The following is a 22,002-nucleotide window of genomic DNA, read 5'->3' as shown; positions in this document are numbered from 1 at the left end:
CTTATTCAATCTTTATAACATGTCTCATGGAGGTATTTACATCCATATACATATATATATATATATACATATACCAAAACACGATGTCAAAACATATACCAAAATACATCTGCTCAACTAGAAAATAAGGAAGGATACGTAGCCCCCATCTAAGCAGCCATATCCCATGTAACTTCATCACATCCAAAGTGCTTCCATTTCACTTTAACCTGCTTGATTTCCTGGTTCGAGAGCATGATCATATTTCTCTACAAAATACACTAAGGTTCCGACTGGAATTCTCCTTATGGCTCCACCTACAATATAGACCTATCAATAACATTATCAACATCCTTTACATATATTTTAAGCAATGAAACATAGAAAACATGACGGACTTTCACTATCATAGGTGTCGGCCCTCATTATTGGTTAATTTTTGCTTAAGGAAACTTACTTAATTATTATATTATCCATCCATTTTCCATCAAATACACCTCATTTTGATGTATTTTATGCATATTCCATTATTTAATTTTAATTTTGAAATTTCTATAAGTTTTTAAGAAAAATTGGCTTTCAAGTGCAATTTTTGGACAGAATCAGAAATTCCCGTAATAGCTATGTGGATATCATATTTGCAGGACACCTGGGCACGAGTTGGATACGTGTATGGAAATTTTTGGAACTACGACTAAGCAACTCCAATTGGTTTGGTCAAAAGAAGCTAAATCAGGCCCAATCAAAGCCGGTCAAACAAAATCAGCCGTCGAGAAAATCCCTACGAAATAGGGCAGTTTTATGATTGCATGGGATTGTCCATATTTTTAGTGATAGATTGGATGGATTCAACTTGGATAGATGGATATGAGTAGATATCCTTGAAGGCTTATGGCATGTAGTTTTTGTATAATTTAATGTTGAGACATTTGAATTTTTCAAGTTAATTTGAAGAACTTGTTCTACTTCCATTTTTTTGTACATTGGTCTAGATGGGTGATTGAAGTTGCATTAGTTGATAACATCTTCAATTGTGCAAGGAAAGGGCGGAGGGCCCCTACTCCAAGCTAAGTACACTTCATTGTTAAACTAGCTTAATTTTCATGAACTAGTTTCTTCAGATTTGTTTACTTGTTTTGTTTTAGATTTTCTTACTTGAATTGATGTGTGATGATTTATGTTGCTGATGAATCCTAGTATGTTTATCATTTTGATAACAAGGGACAACAAAGTTTTGAATTTGAACCCTCCTTCTATTGAATTAATGGATCAAAACTAGAATTCATCTTTATTATCTTCAAGAAATTTTATACAATTTCAATTTTCTAACAATAGCATAATGATGAATGAATTTGTGATGAGGAATATCAAATATCTCTTAAGTTAGGAGTCTCCTTCATTATTTATTTATGCATCTTAAGCTGTTGTTAATTAATGATTTTTTATTTCTATTCATCAAGTGATATTATAGAATAAGGACACAAATGGATCTCTTAAGTTAAGAGCCACTTCATCTATCATATATTGCAGAAGTAAATTCGAAATTGCTTAAATAGATTTATATTTGTAATATGCACTTCCTTAATTCTTGATATTTTATCTTCTGAGCTTGGCTTCATCTGATATCCATACATTGTGGACATGACTCCAAGTTTTACAAACCTGGATTGATAATGAATATTTGTGTTAATTTGTGTTAATAAATTAGCCCAACATTTTGGCGCCATTGCCGGGGAGGCATTCATCAACACAGTCAAATATAAGATAAAGAAAAAATTCTAATTTTTTTTTGATAAAGCAAAAACAATAAAAATTCAGTTATAATATGTTTTTATTAGTTATGTTTCTTTATGCCTAGAAATAGAGATTCTAAAGGTATATTTATTAAAAAAATTCGCCCATCAATACAAGTAGGACAATCAAAACTAACCACACTAGTTGTTGGTAAACCAACAATAGAGGAATTTGAGAGAAACAAAGAACATGACAAACATTAACCTTAATTGAAAGACAAACCTTGTTATCCTTGGAGGTAAAAAGGAAAAAACTCCAAAAGAAACACCTTTTTTAGGAAAACAAAAAGAAATTGTTAAAGTAAATCAACCCATTTTTTAGTGTATAGATCAACCTATTTTCGAAAACAAACAGCAGCCTGAATCTCAAATTGTCATCGAGATAGTTGAAACTGTGACAGAAGAAGGGAAAGGATCTGTTATTCTTACTCCTAAACTAAGACTTGAATATGAAAGACAACAAAGAGAATTGAGAAGACAAGGAGAGGAAGAAGAAAAAATAGGAAACGATAGAAAGAGAGAAGAGGATAGGAAAATACAAAATGATAATGAGCAAGAAAATATTTATCATCAGGAAGCTACTTTTCGCTTTGCAATATTAGATACAAGCACAATATTAGGAGAATATGTGAAAATGAAAAACATTCCACCTTCTGTATTACCTAAGTTTTATGGAATATCAACACAAGATCTTGATTCATTTATGTTTGAATTGAACATCTTGTGTAGAAATTATGGATACACAGATGACAGACACAAACTTCATCTCTTTCCTACTACTTTGAAAGTAATGGCATTCAAATGGTTCATGGGTTTAGGAGAGCAAACAATAACTTCTTAGCATGACATAAAGAAAATATTTCTTAAAAAATACCAAGCCTATTGTATGCCTAAGGACTTGAAAGAGGATGTTTTCAGAATGACACAACAAGAAGATGAAAGTTTAGAAGAATACTTAGAAAGATTTGCTTACAATCTACAAAAGTCTAAACAACACTCGCTAAACCATGAAACCATTCAAAAAAAATTTCTCAAAGGTATAAGAGATGAATACCTTGACATTCTGAATGTAATGGGCAAGGGTGACATTTAAAACTTGCTATTTAATGAAATTGTAGAACGATGTCAAAAATATTCTAGAGGAAGATCAAAAGCCAGAGGGAGAGACGTTAGTTTAAAAGCAACAAAATCAGTAGCAGGAGGGGTAACAAGAGCAAAGATAGGAGGCTTGCTGGAAAACTTAGAAACTGATATTCTAAGTACATTAGGGACACAAGTAGGTGTTCTAAAAGCAAAGAAAAAGAAAGAAGAACAAGAAAAAACCTTATCAATCTTTTGTCGCAAATGTAGAAAGAAGCATGCATTAAGAGAATGTCCTTTAGATAGTGTTCAAGTATGTGGCCTTTGCACTAAAAACCATTCAATAGAAAACTATCTAATGTTGAAGGAATTGCAAATGAATCTAATGGAAGAAGTACAAGGAGTAGAAGGTTTCTATTATGTGGCACCAAGAATGCCTTGGCAGCCAAGGATTCTTCAACAATTCCCTCAACAATTACCTCAACAAAACTATCAGTATCCTCCTAAAAAATCTTGCAATAACCCAATGCCATGGCAAGCTTCTCATCTACAAAAATATAAAATCAAAGCTCCACAAGGTTGGAGAGGATATAGTTATGGAAACCAACCACCTCAACAAATGTATCCTCAAGAATACCAACTGCAATACCAACACCAATATCAACATCCATTCCCATACCAATAGTTCCAACAATATCCACAATCCATGCCATTTCCACAAGAGAATCTTGCAACATTACTAACAAAAGCACAACAACTACAACTGCCTTCAAACCAGCCTAGACCAACTCAACTACCAGCTCGTGCCCAAGTGTCCTGCAAATATGACATCCATACATTGTGTACATGCCTCCAAATTTTACAAACCTAAATTGATAATGAATACTTGTGTTAATTTTTGTTCATAAATTATCCCAACATTTTGGTGCCATTGATGGGGAGGCATTCATGAGCATAGTCAAATAGAAGATAAAAAAAAAAAAAAATCTATTTTTTTTTTTATAAACAAAAACAATAAAAATTCATTTATGATATGTTTTTCTTAGTTATGTTTCTTTATGCCTATAAATAGAGATCCTAATGCTAGATTTATTAAACAAAACCCCTCATCAATAGAAGTAGGACCATCAAAACTAACCACACTGGTTGTTGGTAAACAAACAATAGAGGAATTAGAAGAAAAACAAAGAAAAACACAAAGATTAACTTTAATTGAAAGATAAACCTTGTTAGCATGAGAGGTAAAAATAAAACAAACTCCAAAAGCAACACCTACTTTAGGAAAATAGAAAGAAATCGTTAAAGTAAATCAGCCCATTTTTTACTACATAGATCAACCTATTTTCAAAAACACACAACAACTTAAATCTCAAGTTGTCATTAAAATAGTTGAAACTATGATAGAAAAAGGGCAAGGATTTGTTATTATTACTCCTGAACAAAGACTTGAATATGAAAGACAATAAAGAGAATGGAGAAGACAAAGAGAGGAAAAAGCAAAAAGAGAAAATGATAGAAAGAGAGAAGAGGATAGGAAAAGACAAAATGATAATGAACAAGAAAATATTGATGATCAGGAAGCTGCTTTTGGCTTTCCATTATTAGATACAAGCAAAATATTACGAGAAGATGTGAAAATGAAAGATATTCCACCTTTGGTATTGCCCAACTTTTATGGAATGTCAATAGAAGATCCTAATTCATTTATGTTTGAATTCGACATATTGTGCATAACTTATGGATACATAGATGACACACCCAAACTTCGTCTCTTTCCTGCTACTTTGAAAGCAGCAACATTAAAATGGCTCATGGGTTTAGGAGAGCGAACAATAACTTCTTGGGATGACATGAAGAAATACTTTTGAAAAAATACCAAGCCTATTGTAGGCCTAGGGACTCGAAAGACAATGTTTTCAGAATGACACAACAAGAAGATGAAAGTTTAGAAGAATACTTGGAAATATTTGCTTACAACCTACAAAAGTCTAAACAACACTCACTAAACCAAGAAACCATTCGAACAATCTTTCTGAAAGGAATAAGAGATGAATAACTTGATATTATCAATGTAATGGGCAAGGGTGACATTTCAAACTTGCCATTTAATGAAATGGCATAATTATGTCAAAATATTCTAGAGGAAGATCAAAAGCTGGAAGGAGAGATGCTAGTTCATAAGCAGCAAAATCAAAAGCAGGATGGGTAACAAGAGTAGATATACAAAGCTTGTTGGAAAACTTCAAAACTGATCTTCTAAGTACAATAGAGACACAAGTAGATGTTCTAAAAGCAAACAAAAAGAGAGAAGAAAAAGAACAAATCTTAGCAATCTTTTCTCCCAAATGTAGAAAAAATCATGCATTAAGAGAATGTCCTTTAGATAGTGTTCAAGTATGTGGCCTTTGCCAAAAAAACCATTCAAGAGAAAAATGTCTAAGGTTGAAAGAATTGCTAATGAATCCAATGGAAGAAGTACAAGGGGGAGAAGGTTTCTATTATGTGGCACCAAGAAGGCCTTGGAAACCAAGGATTCCTCAACAATTCCCTAAAAAAAGCTATCAGTATCCTCCTCAAAACTCTTAGAATACCCCAATTCCATGGCAAGCTTGGACTCCACAACAATATCAAAACCAACTTGCACATGGTTGGAGAGGATATAGTTATGGAAACTAGCTACCTCAACAAATGTATCCTCAACAATATAAACAACAATACTAGCAACAATATCAACAGCCATTCTCATACCAACAATTAACCTCTGTGAATGAAAAACAAAAACACACTGCTTATTCTGATGTAAAATCCATTCTTTTCCTTGTTCCACTTTCACCAAAACTCTGCTCTGTCCATACAAATGAAGTATTCCTCTTTATGCATATCATTGTTTATAAGAAAGAAATTGAAAATCGAACTTTGTTTTGATTTTCATTTTTTTTTTTATAAAAAAAATCATATCATGAATTCTCCTTTTGATTTTCATTCTTCTTATCACTCTCTTATGGTTATAAAACTCATTCATATATCATACTATAGTCATTCTTTGTTCACTGGTTGTTTAATTAAGGCTACTGCGTGTGCAATTGAACTCACTGTTTTTCTCTATGTCATGACTCAACTAACCTGTCATTTTAAAATTAAAAGATATATATTGAAATAAATACATATGGAAACATGCGCATTATAAAGTAATATAAAGTGGAAGAAATCAAAATAATTGATTTTGATGAGTTATAAATAAAAGCGCATAAGAATGATACTATTGAGTGCAACGGTTATTATAATGAAAATCATGTGATGACAATACAATGCAAACAAATGTTATGAGTGTTTCAAATGAATAAGTCATAGATAATGGAGGTAATAGATATGATGGAGAGGTACAATGACAGTTGAATGGAGATAATATGATAAACCATGCAATCAAAACTATTCAACGCGGTGATCAAAACACAATGCATAAAAATACGAGTCAGTGTTAATAAAACATATGGTATGCAAACAATACGATGACATGAGTGATATATCAATCAAGGTCAAGCAATAAACTCCGCGACAGTACTGTGGGTTGGTATGTAGGATGACCACGATGGATTGAATGACAAGCATGATGGAAGCAATTAGAAAATGCAGCAAGTGGAACGGTCAAATGAAATTTAAAAATACAACAATAAATGTTTTAGAACAACACCGAGAGTTTGCATTCAAAAGAGATTCACACATACTTTGCCATTGTTACACACAGAGCATGGTGAAAATCGCTTTCTCTCCACCATCACAGTCATTTTGAAGGCTCAGGGAGAGCAATGAAGTGTTGCATAAGCCATTAGCAAGTTGTGAGCCTGAAATGAGTGGTTTCGAACCGAGAAGGAGAAGGCAAGAGATATAGTAGTTGGATATCGGAGTGATAAGAAGGAAACCTAGAGAAGATTAAGAGATAAGTCAAGCAGACTTGCAAAGAAAGTGGAGTTAGCTATAGAAGATCTCGTGATAAACAAGGTAAGATCGAAACATGATCTCCCTCAATGAATGCAACAAATATTTTATGAGAAAATCTCGGGATTATTTTTATAAAACAGAAGTTAAACTCTGGGATATGGGAAGGGCTCCAACCTCGATTTGTCATTTGTTAAAAGTTGTCTCTGCCATCAATCAAAGAGCAATGATTTTGAAACAAAGTTTAACAAGTGCCAACCATTATGAAATATAGGTTAGTTGAGTCACGACATAGAGAAAATCAGGGAAAATCATTGCAGACAGGTAACTCGACTCAGATCCTCCACAAAATTGCCAAATTGAATAACGAAACAGAGTGCTTAAGTGAAGTTTTGATTACATGCTTTCATCGAGATTGAGTAATGAAACAAAGTTTTTTAATGTAGTTTTGAAAACACATTGTTTCGCTGAGTTAAAATAGAATGTTTAGTTGTAATTATGATTACATAAACACATCCTCTAACTAAATATTGGGTAATGAGGCAGAACGATAACTTAAAGTCTGGTTGCATAACCACATGTTTATACCAAATTGGTCAACGAAACAGAGGATTGAACTTGTATTTGAATGCATAAACAAATGAATTTGTTGAATAAACAGTGAAATATTTATGGTTGATTGCATAAAAAGTAAGTTCAAATTGTATAAACAATGAGTTCAATTGCATCAAAGAGTGAGTCCAAATTGCGTGTTCGATTGCATGGACAGTAGGTTTAATTGCACACACAATGCCCTTAATTAAACAAGCAGTGAGAGAACAAATGACTCTAGTTTGACATATGAATGACTTTTATAACCATAAGAGAGTGATAAGAAGAATGAAAATCTAAAGGAGAAGTCATGATATGATTTTGTTTTTATATATATAAAAAAAAAAAAATCAAAATCAAAACAAAGCTCGATTTTAAATTTCTTTCTTATAAACATTGATACACCTAAGGAGGAATACTTCATTTGTATGGACAATAGAGTTTTGGTGAAAGTGGAACAGAGCCAAGAATGGATTTTACATGAGAACATGCAGTGTGTTTTTCTTTTTTCATTCACAAGGGTTAATGTTTAAAAAAAAAAAATTGTGATTCATTGTTGCAGAAAGATAGAGACAAAGAAATTTGGCTTTATCATTCCAAAGAACATAAGCAGAAAGGTGCACCCTCCTACAAACTGAATCAAAAAGGATTTTTATGCATGAATGGTTGTTATTTTCATTATTAAAAATGAAGTGAATGATAGTAGAAGGGTATATTGACTAGTTTTCAGAAAATATGATCACCAGAATAGAGACAAAATTTTGAATCGAGCAATGGAAGAAGGAAACAATAGAAAAATTGAATCAAGCAGGGCTTATAAGGTTTTTAGAGAGGTTTAATGGACACAGTGAGGGTACAACAAGAGAGTTTGTAAATAACTATACTTAGGAGAAAACAAGGGTAGGAAACCTAATCATTTCAGGGACTCACGAATACATCTCCCAAGCATTATACCTTCCACTCACAGTGGAAAATTATCACAAAGGTCTACATTTCAAGGACAAAGCATGGAATTTCTTCTTCGAGAAAAACAGAAAGGGAGACTTTGACAGAGACAAAGGCATACCAAGGGAGTGGTTCAATGAGCCATGGGAAGAATTAGTCTTGATTGATAAAAAATTCTTCACTTGTGATAGGGGACATAGTGTGGCACATTTGTATCATATCAGGCTACTCCAACACATTAAGGGAGAGGTCAAAATAAACTTGCCATATTTATTCTCCCAAAGTCCCATTAAGATTATAGAATTAGTAAGAAATGAGAAAAAACCAAGAGAAGCTCAAATTTATCATGAAGGACTAATAAAAATTCTAGTAGAGCATCAAGTAAAAACTCAGGGTATAATTTGCGTAGATTTTTTAATCCAAAACCACTATCAATAACAGGTCATTGAGGAATAGAATAAAATAGAGCAAGAAATAAGGAGCATTATGAATTCACCACTTTATCCAAGAACCATATCTATCAAGCAAACCAACAATGTTATGGTTGAAAATGAAACATCCATCATATCCACTCCTAGGAGGCTTAGGAGGAAGAGCCCAATAGAAACAATAGTAGGGACCAAGAAGTACAAATTGCAGAAACATGTTCTATAGAGAAACGGGTAGAGGATATAATTGAAAGATTAGAAATAGAATCTTTAGAGAAAGATTCATATTTTGATGATGTGGAAGCCACATAATTTGCAAAAGACATGTAGGAACTAGAAAAAGAGTTACAGTTGAGCAAAATCAAAGAATTAATAGACTAACTAGAAATAAACAAGATTCTGGAAAAGCAGTTGAAGAAGGAAAATAAGGTATGCAAGAAAAGTAATTCAAAGTTAGTTAAGGAGAATGAAAAATTAACTGAAGAAAAAGGAAAACTAAATAAAAATAATGATATACTTTGCAAATAGGCATTCAAGTGGCTTAAAGAAAAGAACAAGTGGAAACACAAATATGAAAAACAAAAGGTCAATGATTTATGTATAAAGAAGAACACAACACATGGATAGATTATGTGTTAGAAGCAACACGACAGGAGACATCAGGGTCGGGAACATGATTCACAATAGGGGTCAGGAGATCCAAGAGGAAGAAACAAGCAGGAAGACATGCTTCAGAATCAACAAGGAGGAGATGTTGGCCCTCATTTTTGGTCCATTTTTTCTTAAGGAAAGTTACTTAATTCTAATATTATCCATCCATTTTCCATCACATCCACCTCATTTTGATGTATTTTATGCATATTAAGGTATTTAATTTTAATTTTACAATTTCTAGAAGTTTTTATGAAAAATGAATTTCAAGTGCAATTTTTGGACAGAAACAGGAATTCCCGTAATAGCTATATGGATGTCATATTTGTAGGACACCTGGGCATGAGATAGATAGATGTATGGAAAAATTTGGAACTAGGACTGAACTAAATCCAATTGGTTTGGTCAAAACAAGCTAAATCAGGCTCGGTCAAAGCTGGTCAAACAAGACCAGTCATCTAGAAAAACCCTAGGAAATAGGGCAATTTTATGATTTCATGGGATTGTGCATATTTTTAGTTATATATTGGATGGATTCGACTTGGATATATGGATATGTGTAGATATAGTTGTTATAGAGACTTTATATCAGTTTGTTTCATGATATTCAATTCAAGCCAAAACTTTGAAGGCTTATGGCATACAGTTTTGGTATAATTTTATGTTGAGACATTTAAATATTTGAAGTTAATTTGAAGAACTTGTTCTACTTCCATTTTGATTTTCATTGGTGTGGATGGGTGACTGAATTTGTAGTAGTTGATAACATCTTCGAGTGTGTAAGGTAAGGGTGGAGGTTCCCCACTCCAAGCTAAGTACACTTCATTGTTAAACTAGCTTAATTTTCATAAACTAGTTGCTTCAGATTTATTTACTTGTTTTGTTTCATATTTTCTTACTTGAATTGATGTGTGATGATTTATGTTGCTAATGATTATTATTTTGTTTATCATTTTCATAAGAAAGGACAACAAAGTGTTGAAGTTGAACCCCCCTTCTATTGAATTAATGGATCAAAACTAGAATTCATCTTTATTGTGTTCAAGCAGTTTCATGCAATTTCAGTTTTCTAACAATAGCATAATGATGAATGAATTTGTGATGAGGAATATCAAATATCTCTTAAGTTAGGAGTCTCATTCATTATTTATTTGTGCATCTTAAGCTGTTGTTAATAAATTATTTTTGATTTCTATTCATAAAGTGATATTGTAAAAGAAGGACACAAATCGATCTCTTAAGTTAAGAGCCACTTCATCTCTCGTATATTATAGAAGTGGATTAGAAGTTGTTAAAATAGATTTATATTTGTAATATTCACATCCTTAATTCTTCATATTTTATCTTCTAAGATTGGCTACATCTGATATCCATAGATTGTGGACATGCCTCCAAGTTTTATAAATCTCGATTGATAATAAATACTTGTGTTAATTTGTGTTAATAAATTAGCCAAACAATACACAATAAAATTATGTAGGCCATTGGTTCAATCTTCTCGAGTATCTCCAAAGGCCCAGAATACCAAGTTGCACTAGAAGAAAAAAGGACATTGGTGAGAGGCAAAGAGTGTCACCATAAACTCGTTGGTGACAGTAAAAAGAGCCTTCGTCACCAAAAACAGAATGTCACCAAAGGTGGCATCGCTAAAAGTATAGGTATTGTAGTGACATTCAAAGTCCATCACTAATACTGATTTATAATGACGGATAGCGACCATCACTATTTCATATGTGAAATGGTGACAGACCATAGCCTCTGCCACCAAAAATTGAACGTCACGAAACGTGGCATCGCCAAAAGTATAGGTGTTGCAGTGACATTCAAAGTCCATCACCAATAATGATTTATAATGATGGATACCGACCGTCACCATTTCATATGAGAAATGGCAATGGACCGTGGCCTCTATCACCAAAAATTGAATGTCACCAAAGGTGGCATCACCAAAGGTATAGATGTTATGATGACATTCAAGGTCAGTCACGAATATTGATTATAATGGTGAATAGTGACCATCACCACTTCATATGATCAAAAATGATTTATTGTGATGGATCTTTCATGGAAGTCACTATTGGTGAATATATATGGTGACATTCATTGACTATCACTAAAAGCCACGTTGCCAGAAGTATACGTGTTGTGGTGACAGTCAAGGTCTGTCATGAATAATGACTATAATGATGGACATCGACCATCATCATTTCATATCAACAAAAACAATATATGGTTATGAAACTTTGAGGGTCGCCACTATTGTTGTGTATATATGGTGGCGTTCATTGACCGTCACCATTTCATATTTTGGTGAGGGTCGAAAAATGTCACCAAAGCTCATTAGTGTTGGTCGAAAGATCTTCCATCACCAAAAATTTATGATCGCCATTCCATATGGATGTCAGGGCACGATGGAAGAAAACCACCAACCTTCTGCTTGTAAAGCAAGTTCTCTTCCATAGATCTAGAACCCTTTAAAGATTTAGACTTTTAAAAACTAGACCTTGAAACTTCATAAATTGTAAATGCTACAACTTCCAATAAATTAAAGTCTCGACAATATTTTACTAAAAAACAAAGCAACATCGAAGTTGCAGGTCGCTACCTAATGGTTATGGAAGTTATGAAAAATGGGTGGAGGGAAAAGTAGTTATGTATAAGAGAATCAATATTTTCAGTTGAATATTGAATTATAAGTGAAACTCTAAAGACATTTATAATCTATAACTGACCTATAATTGGAAAATCCACCAAAGATTGCAAAGGAAATGTCATAAGTGGATATCATATGGAAGAAGAATATTAATGAAGACATATTAAATATGCTATAAGTTGAGTGAAAGAAAAATCTCAATGTTGTTGTTGTTTGGTGTTTAAATATGTGAATGATATATAAAATTCTATGCAAATGGGACATGGATCTCCGAAAACCATGAATGATATATATATATATATATCCCCTTTTCATAAACCAACATGCAATTTGTAATTTCACAAGTCCGCACTCAAAACACGATAGCAACCAACAAATAAAAGAAATTGACTTGGACAGAAAGCAATAACTTCACCATCATTCTTGAGCTTCTTCTATTTATTTTAATTTGACTCATGACATTATTTATCTGACAAGAAATCAAAATCATCGCTCCTCTACCAAAATATAATCATAACTTAGCAAATAAGTCTAAAATATGTTCTTAATTAATAAACTTTGTATTTGGAAATATTGTTTTTTAAATTTAAAAAAGACTATGTTGTACAACACTTCTATCTATTTATCTAGGAAATTATATCATAGCATATGTCACACAATAGCAATCTATAGTACCTAAAATAAAAATAAAAAATTTCTCAAGAAAATAGATTTAGAAAAGAGCTTTGAAAACTATAAGTTTTTCATCAAACCTTTAATTAATTCAACAACAAACTAGTTGGAGTTTGAAAATCAAAGTCATTCATAGGAAACGAATAGGACAATGGCAATTTTTATTGGTACAAATAAAGATGGAAACATTATTGCCATTGCAGATAGCTGAAATTTGGGCAGTGGTCTAACAATTAGACCCTAGGTCTAACAGTTAGACCCTATTTGGGAGCAAGACTCATCAATACCATCATTTTTTTCATGCTCTGTTGTGGCTCTAGATCCAGATAGCTTGCCATTCCCAAGTTCTACCATTCAAGTACTAATTTTCTTTTGTTTTGTTTTTATTTGTTTTGTCAAGAGAATTAGGTGTTTTGTTCCAAATATTCTTGCAATAAGGTTTTCCTAAGTGAGAAGATGGTTCAATGAGATGAGGAATTAAATAGTGTAACTAATGAGATCTTTTCGGACTAAAGAACATTTAAGTGAGAATTCATACCACTCGATGTTGGAAGAAAATAAGAGAATGTGTGACACATGTGGATGTATGGGAATGTTGGCACCTCTACTCATGATAAATAAGGGCTCTCTTGTTTAAGACAAGAGGCCTACATTCCTCCACTAGCCATATTAAATTGTGTAGAAAGGACAATTATCATTTTTTTGTTGGAGGAAAAATATTGCTTCCTATCTCTATTTTCCTAGAATTTTTTGAAAAGCACATCAAAATGCATCTAAAATATGTATAGTGCAGTGATTCATCTACTTTGAAACATAGTGCATAGAGGAAACCACTTTAGGAGTTTTTGAGACTCTTGCTAGACACAAATGGGCTTGTAGTTATACATGTCCATCAACAATACCCCAAGAATTTAGACAAGATGAAGCTTTGAATAGAACCCTCCATTAGGCACCAACTTAATTAAGTGTAATTATGATACAATTTTTTAGTTCCCCCCTTAAAATGAACATGCTAGAACATGCAATGAGTAGAAAAAAATAAAGAGGAGGATTACCCATTGAAAAGCTTGTAATTTCTGAGAGTTAAAATGTTGACATACTTTGTAGCCATGATGAACCAAAGGAAACACATCACAAATACCTTTGCAATGGGTAAGACTGCAAACTTTAGCATTTTAAAGATGGATTTTGAGTCATTCCCAATTTTTTAGAATCATTGCTGGAAGAAATCCTTAAAATATAAAAATAAAATTTATTTTTTTTCATATCATCTTTGCTCGTAACTCCTTACTTCATGTTAATCTCCTTCAATCCAATCCAAACACTCGTTGTCTAATTTCCACTAGAAGCTGAGATAGATCCACATAATGGTCTCAGCTTCCAGCAGTCGTGAGTACAAACAATCGTCAATAGTGCGAAAATGAAAATAAAATCTATTATCTCAATAACAGGCCAAAGGAGAGCCTGTAAGCATCAAACTTATATAGAAGGACATTCATTTATTTAAGAGAAAAAATAGTAAGAAAAAAACAATGTAACCCATGTAGGACACAATCCAGTCCAAGTTAATATAGGTGAAAAGTTATCAAACTCATGCAACAACTATATATTGAAATAGGTGCAAGAATTACAAGGGATCTACATATCTTGAAAATTCAGTAATTCAATAATCACAATTTTATCAATACATTTTCATGCAAATGGTTGATTTAAAAAAATATATCGAAATTAAATTTGCTCCAAAAACCATTCAGTGTTAATAAATTTTATTATGTGTCAGCTATCTGTAGAAAATTTGAAATGAATGAACATAAAACTTTTTTTGATACAAATAGAAGCACAAATATGAATATACTATTGGTAATTGATCTAATATGCTCTAGATTCTGATGTAGTCTCTAAACAATTTTTATACATATTGAGAAGATGTTGTCAAAGACAGTGACTGGAAAACTTGGCCATGGGCCTAACAATTTCTACTCATAATGCAACTAAGAGTTAAACTGCAAATGGAAAGTGTCACAGAATGTAGGGATATTTTACAAAGTTGTTCATGATGGGCTACTCAAGAAGGCAAAATCACTAGATTCCTTGTCTAAAGAGCAACCATATATTTGTAGATTTTGCATAATGCTTCGAACTATGAGACAATGATTTAAGTACACACATAATGGCTACAATTTTTATTCACTTTCTACACTTTTTATTTTCATCTTCAATTACATAGATTATTAATTCCATAAGTTTAGGGACTTAGCACATGTAGATCAAAACTTTGCCTCTTCAAAGGGACAAGAAAAAATTTCTCACCAAATCTTAGAATAGTCATACGAAAAGATAAGTAATAATCCATATGCTAAGCAAATTCTCTTACCATTCAATCATATTTTGTAGTGTCACAAATCTTCCCAATTTTGTGAAAATCAGACATAGTAGAAACAAGGCTGCATAGCTAGCATTCTCTACCTCTTGTTTTGATTATTGAATTTAAAGTTAGCAAATTAAATGTGCTTTAATGTATAAGATAAATAAAAGAAATTTGGTTAATGAATAGAAAATTTAAAACAAAAAATTCTTGCAAACCAAATCTTTCCCAAGATACTCACAAACTCTCTGTCTCCATCATATGACACATGAAAATTCATGCATATTGGATACAAAGACATATGACACATGAAAATTCATGCATATTGGATACAAATAGCCTTATGGCAGGCAGGACAAAGATGTGATTTTCTGACCTTAGTAAAAAGTGGATCCACTTAACACACACTGCAAACCAAAAATATGTTAAAAATGATGGACAAAACTGTATATACCCAAAATGATAGGTGCACCCACATACTAACAATTAAGTTATCTCTAACAAATTCAGAGAAGTGAAACTTAAATGGAAAAATGGAAAAAACTCAAAGAAACTTCGAAAGAAGCCTATTATGAATTTGTGTCATTTGTAGTTTTACAATTAACCTTCCAATTTTATTGATAGTCAAATACTTATTATTTTCAAAACAGACTTTAAATCCATTTTGTACTAATTATTTAATATTAATTCTAGTATATTAATATTATGAACAAAATATAGATTAGTGTTTCTTTCTCCACCTTTTGGTTTTAATATTAATGCCTTTGTTACCCAAGTTGGCTACCTTTTATTGTTTCCCAATTTTATGTCATGTCTAGTTATGGAAATATATTTATGTTTGTAAATGTAATTTTGTTTTTACAACCATGATTTAAAAACCACACTTCTTTTAAACTTTATTCTGCAACATTGCAAGTAATATACATTAAATCACTATTTTCATACATAGTCTCTGCTGGAAAAATTGTATTCTTCTTATTTATGTCAAATTATTTTTTTTGCATTCAATTGCATAATACCAGATTTTTGACAATAATGACATTTTATATGCTATATTGTCATACATTTGACCTTGGACATGATATTTCTGGTTATGACTCATGAGTATGACTACCACCTCTCTGCTTACAAAGAAATTAAAACAATGTTCTGTTTTTATGACATTTGTTGGTTTCTTCTCCATTGTGGTTGTGAGTTCTTCCTCTTGTAAATATTCTTTCATATTTATTATTAGTTCATCTCCTCTTATACCTCTTAAATTTGTAACTTATTTTATTTTATTATAATGAAGAGATCCTTAACTTTTTGTTTGTCCATTTCTTTACTGTTGTGCGAGATCCATGCATGCCTTGGGATTGTGAATTTGTTGTGTGAGATCCATGCATGCCTTGGGATTGTGAATTTTTTTTGTATAGTGTATATATTTCAAGATACAGTAATAAAAAAACATATGGAAAAACACAAACGATTACAACAATAATTAATATATGTTTCAGAGTGCTTCTTAGATGAAAAAACCATATTTGTCACAATACCTAAGAAGCACTATTGAACATATAATACGTATTGTTGTAAATGTTTCTATCTTTGCATATGTTTCTTTACTTCTGTGTCTCTGCAAGATAGACCATATAAAAAAAAATAAAAATCCAAAATCCCAACACAGGCAAGAATCATTTGCACATACATAGTAGTAAAAAAGCTTGTCATGTTTTGTTTTTTAATATAAACAAGTTTAAACTTTATATAAGTAATCCTGGGTACACTCATTGACAATAATCTTAATAAAATTACTATTTTCAAAACTGGAATAAGTCTTACCATTTTGAAAACTATAAGAGCATGCGCCGTAAGCTTTGTTGAAATGCTAATTTCAACCGCTCAACAGTTTTGGAAAACCGCCCAGATTTTTCCCGCATCTCCAAATTTGAAACCAGCAGTCATGGTAGCGTCAGGCGTCGAGTCAGGAGCGCGGTGTATTGGCCATTTTCCGGCGCCGGGAAAATCTCGGGACCATTTGCCGGCGAAGGGATATTCCGGTGAGCGACTCCGATATAATATGGAGCAGACACGTGGATGAGCACTGACGTAACGCAACGTAAGGTTCTCGGGAGGTAAAGCTCAGCAGTTGTGTGCCTTCCGATATCAACCTCCGCCGTCCGATCTGGTTGGGTGTTCTCCACCGTCGATCTCCGAAGTTGCAGCCCATCCACATCAAGTCAGAATTTTTGTGTGGAGTGAGGACAAAGCTTGGTTGACTGCCGTCCTGTCTGCGATGGAAGAATTAATGGTTTTAATGGTTGGTCGTAAGTTTTGGTGAGGCCCGTTTTAAATGGTTATGGGCATACGTCCCATTTATATTTTTATATATGCATTTATGTAAGTTTAGGTGTAGGCCATTTAATATGGTTATGGGCCACGTTAGTTTTTTTTTGTTTTCATATATGACTATGTGTGTAGTAGTTTTAGTGTAGAGTGGCTGCGGGAGCATATAGTGTTGTGCGCGTTTCTTTTGGGAGAGGTGTATTGTGCCTGCGCACATTTTTTATGTAATTGTATTATGTTGTGGCTGCGCTCGGTGGAGCAAATTTTTGTAAACGCACAGCAGTGCGAGATATGAAAGAGGTGATGTAATTGTTTTTGACCCCCATTGTAAAACAGAAGATTATGTAATTTTCACAGCAGTGGAGTATGTAATTTTTGTGGTAAATGTTGAACGCACAGCAGTGCGGAAAATGGAACAGGGGAGGCATGTAATGTTTGTTTGCCATTGTAAAACATAGGAGCAGCAAGAAATTGTTTTGTAATATCCACAGCAGTGGAAAATCTGTGAGAGCAGCAGAGTTTTATTTTTGAATCCCTCTTTGCACAGAGGATGAAGTTTGTATCAGTCTTTTGTTTTAAATCAATAGAAGTTTTTACTGTGTAATGGACTGTGTTCTGAGTTAATTTTTTTTATTAAAGAGGTTCTCTGCAAATGATCCTGGACAAAGGAAACAGAGCATTGGCTCTGTGCTGTGGTATTTGCTTGAATGGTTTTTGGTATTTTCTCCATGTAAAAATGTCCAACAGTGGTATCAGAGCTAGTCCAGGCTCTTTGAAGACTCAAAGAAGCTGAAGGAAGGAGTGGTTGCAGCAGTCAAACTTCTCCAGCAGTGTGAAGACTCAGCCAAAAGCATTAAGGTATTCCTCAAGCTTTCCTCTGTGTTACAATTGTTGAAGACAGTCAGGTGTTTTTAAAAAAAACACAATCAAGTATTTAAAGCCTAGATAAGAATGGCAAGGTCAAAGAAGAAAGCCTCCAGGGCTGTTAAAAATGTGTCTCCCTCCTCTACTAAACTAGAAGGGAATCTATTTGAAAGCATTGTATTTGAGGTTCCAAAGTTTGATGGAAACTTTGATGTATGGGAAATAATGATGAGGGCTTTCCTAATGTCTGAGGGGATTGAAGTCTGGGAGTCAGTGATTGATGACAACCAGAAGGATAAAGAATCCATGGAGTATGATGCACAAGCAGCAAAACTAATCTTGGATGGACTCCCTGATTCTGTGAAGAAGAATCTAGGAAAATATTCATCAGCAAAGGAGATATGGGATAGACTCCATGACCTTCATGCAAAGGGAGCACTGACCATGACAATGGGTCAAGATGAACCCATAATAGAAGCTGAGAATGAGAAGCTTGACCTCATCAAGCTTCAAGTAAAAGAAAGGGATGAAGAGCTTGCCAAGCTTAAGAAGGAGCTTGATCAATGCAAGAAGAAACATCATGAAGAAGTCATATCCATGACAAATCAGCTGAATAATGCAAAGAAGCAAGCAGATGTCTTGACAAGTGAACTTGAACAAAGACAAAAGAGAGTGAACAAGCTTGTAGAAGAGATTGGACAGTACAAGGTAGAGGTCTCCTCCCTTAAGTCCGAACTACAAGAAGCCAAGAAGCAGGCACAAGGAGCTGAAAAGAAAATGAAGAGCAGTCAAGCAAAAGATGAAGAAATCTCCAAAATGAAGACAGATATTATCTCCTTCAAAATAGTAGCAGCTGAAGCTACTCGTAGCAAGGAAGAAACTGAGGGACAACTAGCAAAGAGAAATGATGTATGTGAAAAGCTAGAAGAAGAGATTGTCCTCCTCAGGAAGAAGGTTGAAGGGATGAACAAGATCATGAAGAGCTCTCAAGCTCTGGATGACATGCTCAACTATCACAGATCTCCATTTGATAAATCAGGACTTGGGTATGTAGGCGAACCCTCAAACAAGGATGAGGATGCTTTAAGCAAAGGAGATGTGAAGAAGCCAGAAAGAGATGGTGATGCTCCTAGTTCCAGCAAAGGCAAGGAGAAAAATGAAGGCTGCAATAGAAGAAATCCTGCTCCAAGAAGAGAACCAGCTTCAAGAAGAAATGTAGCTGATGTCAAAGAGGCAAGAGGCAATGGTGATCATCAAAGGATCTCAAAGCAGCAAGGCTTCAGAAGTACATCAAGAAAACCTCAATCTCCCAGGTACCAAAGTTCATTTTATGGTTATTGTTATGCTTGCTCAAACTTTGGTCATATGGAAAAAGACTGTAGAGCATTTCATGGAGATAGATGTTGTGGTCCCCGACAATCTCTAAGAAATAATTTCACAAGAAGAAATCATGAATTCTTATTCATGAATGAAGTTGAATGCTTCAAGTGTCATAACATTGGGCATATGGCACGTGACTGTAACTTGACATGGGCTCTTACACAAGCTAGACCCATGCAAAAGAAGAAAGTTACACAAGTATGGAGAAGAAAAGAAATACAGTGTGAAAGCCCCTTAAGCAACGCAGTGGATCTAAGTTTGTTTTGAGAGAACTTGCCAAAAGAAGACAAGCATACATTAAAGGGGAGCTTGTAATTTTTTGTTTGCTGAACTGTATTAACAGCCATTTGTTGATGGAGGATGTATTGCAGCGCAGCAGTTGCAAATGAAATCTTTGTTAATCCCTCTAAAAGGTAATATGCAGCATTGATGAAATCAGCAATGTTTTTGCTTTGTGTTTATGCAATATGCACAAGAATGCATAAAGAAGAAAAAGGGGCAGCGCTCAAATGTAAAGTGCAGCAGCGCAATAAGAAGTATGCAAAGCAAGAAGACCCTCACAGCAGTGGGAAAACAGAACATAAAACAGCAGTTTGGGAATTTTTTTTTGGAGCACATGGATTAGAATGAACAGCAGTTTAAAATTCTTTTTGTGGTGCACATGCATTGAAATGCATAGCAATGGAAGGTAGTTTCCTTCTATGTAATGTGAGAGAATATACTCACAGCAGAATGAGTGTAATGCACAGCAGATGAAATGTTTTGTATTGGGAATGAAAATGCAAAGCAATGAGAAGAAAATGAGAAGAAGGCAAAACGCAGCAGAGCGTAAATGCCCAGTGGCTGAGAATGCAATGAAATTTTTGTTACACAGCAGAAAAAAAATGTAATGTTTTTTTTGTATGCAATGCAACATGCAAAGAAATGCATAAAGAAAAACATGGACAGCAGATTTTTAATGCACATGGGTGAATGATAATGTGTGGCAGCAGAAAGCCAAAGGAATTGCACAGTAGTGCATTGTGTAAAAAAATGAAGACTAAGATTGTGTGAAGCAAGGGTGCATAAGAAAAGGCAGCAGCCTGTGTTATTTTTTTGTGGAGAATGAAGTGCCAAGAGTATGGGCACAACAGTATGATGAAACAAAAGGGAGGCACAGTGCAAATTGCAGAGGCAACGCAGTAGCAAATAAAAACCCAGGGATGACAGTCTATCGTTATGGGTATGGACAACAATGAATATAAAAAATTGCAGCAGCAAGAAGTTTTGAACAGCAGCACATGCAAAAGAAATTTTCCTTACAGCAGTAAAGGTAAATGTAATGAATTTGTTGTTCATTGAATTGATATACAATATATGCAACAGCAGTGAGTGTAAGAAATGTTCACACACAGGTGTGTAAATTTGCAACTTGGGACAGTGTAATTGTTCCAGAAAAGACAGAGTATTTTGTCTTTGAAAAGTGCACAAGCAGTGCAAGTGTAGACACAGCAGTGTGGGGTAGACGCAGCAAAGAAGATGGCACAACAGTGCAGCAGAGAATATGCATCAGCATGGGAGAACATTGTAATGAGTTTGCACACACAGCAGTGCAATGATTGTTTGTTTTGGAACTGCATTTGAAGCAGTCATTTGGTGAACCCCTCTGTTGAGAGGAAGATGCTCTTTAGCATTGTTTGGTGAAACCCTCTATTAATGAGGAAGGTGCTTTTCAGCACAGTCATTTGGTGAAACCCTCTATTAAAGAGGAAGGTGCTTTTCAGCACAGTGTTATGGTAAATCCCTCTATCAAGAGGATGATGCTTTTCAGCATAGTCACAGGTGAATCCCTCTGTCAAGAGGAAGGTGCTCTTCAGCACATTATTATGGTGAATCCCTCTGTCATGAGGAAGGTGCTCTTAAGCACAGTTTCAGGTTAATCCCTCTATTAAGAGGAAGACAACTTTGTTTGTTTGTGGTACTGCATCAGAAGCAGTTGGTGAATCCCTCTATGTGAGGAAGATGTCTTTGTAACAGCAGTTGGTGAATCCCTCGATGTGAGGAAGTGTTTGGGTAAGATTGAATGACCAGCAGTTGAAATTAAAGGGGAGTGTTGAAATGCTAATTTCAACCGCTCAACAGTTTTGGAAAACCGCCCAGATTTTTCCCGCATCTCCAAATTTGAAACCAGCAGTCATGGCAGCGTCAGGCGTCGAGTCAGGAGCGCGGTGTATTGGCCATTTTCCGGCGCCGGGAAAATCTCGGGACCATTTGCCGGCGAAGGGATATTCCGGTGAGCGACTCCGATATAATATGGAGCAGACACGTGGATGAGCACTGACGTAACGCAACGTAAGGTTC

At 34.2% G+C, this 22,002-nt stretch overlaps 1 pseudogene; it reads right to left on the bottom strand.

Moving 5' to 3' along the window:
• Window positions 1-3,565, bottom strand: part of LOC149142630 (kinesin-like protein KIN-12E pseudogene) — a 45,105-nt pseudogene extending 41,540 nt beyond the window's left edge.
• Window positions 3,566-22,002: the final 18,437 nt, after the last annotated feature.

Source organism: Pinus tabuliformis, chromosome X (assembly GCF_031772625.1).
Source record: "Pinus tabuliformis cultivar Carrire ecotype Pingquan chromosome X, CPIR1, whole genome shotgun sequence".
In the NCBI taxonomy this organism is placed as follows: Eukaryota; Viridiplantae; Streptophyta; class Pinopsida; order Pinales; family Pinaceae; genus Pinus; species Pinus tabuliformis.
The sequence above is the reverse complement of the archived record's forward strand: the minus strand, read 5'-3'. Positions and strand labels throughout refer to the sequence as shown.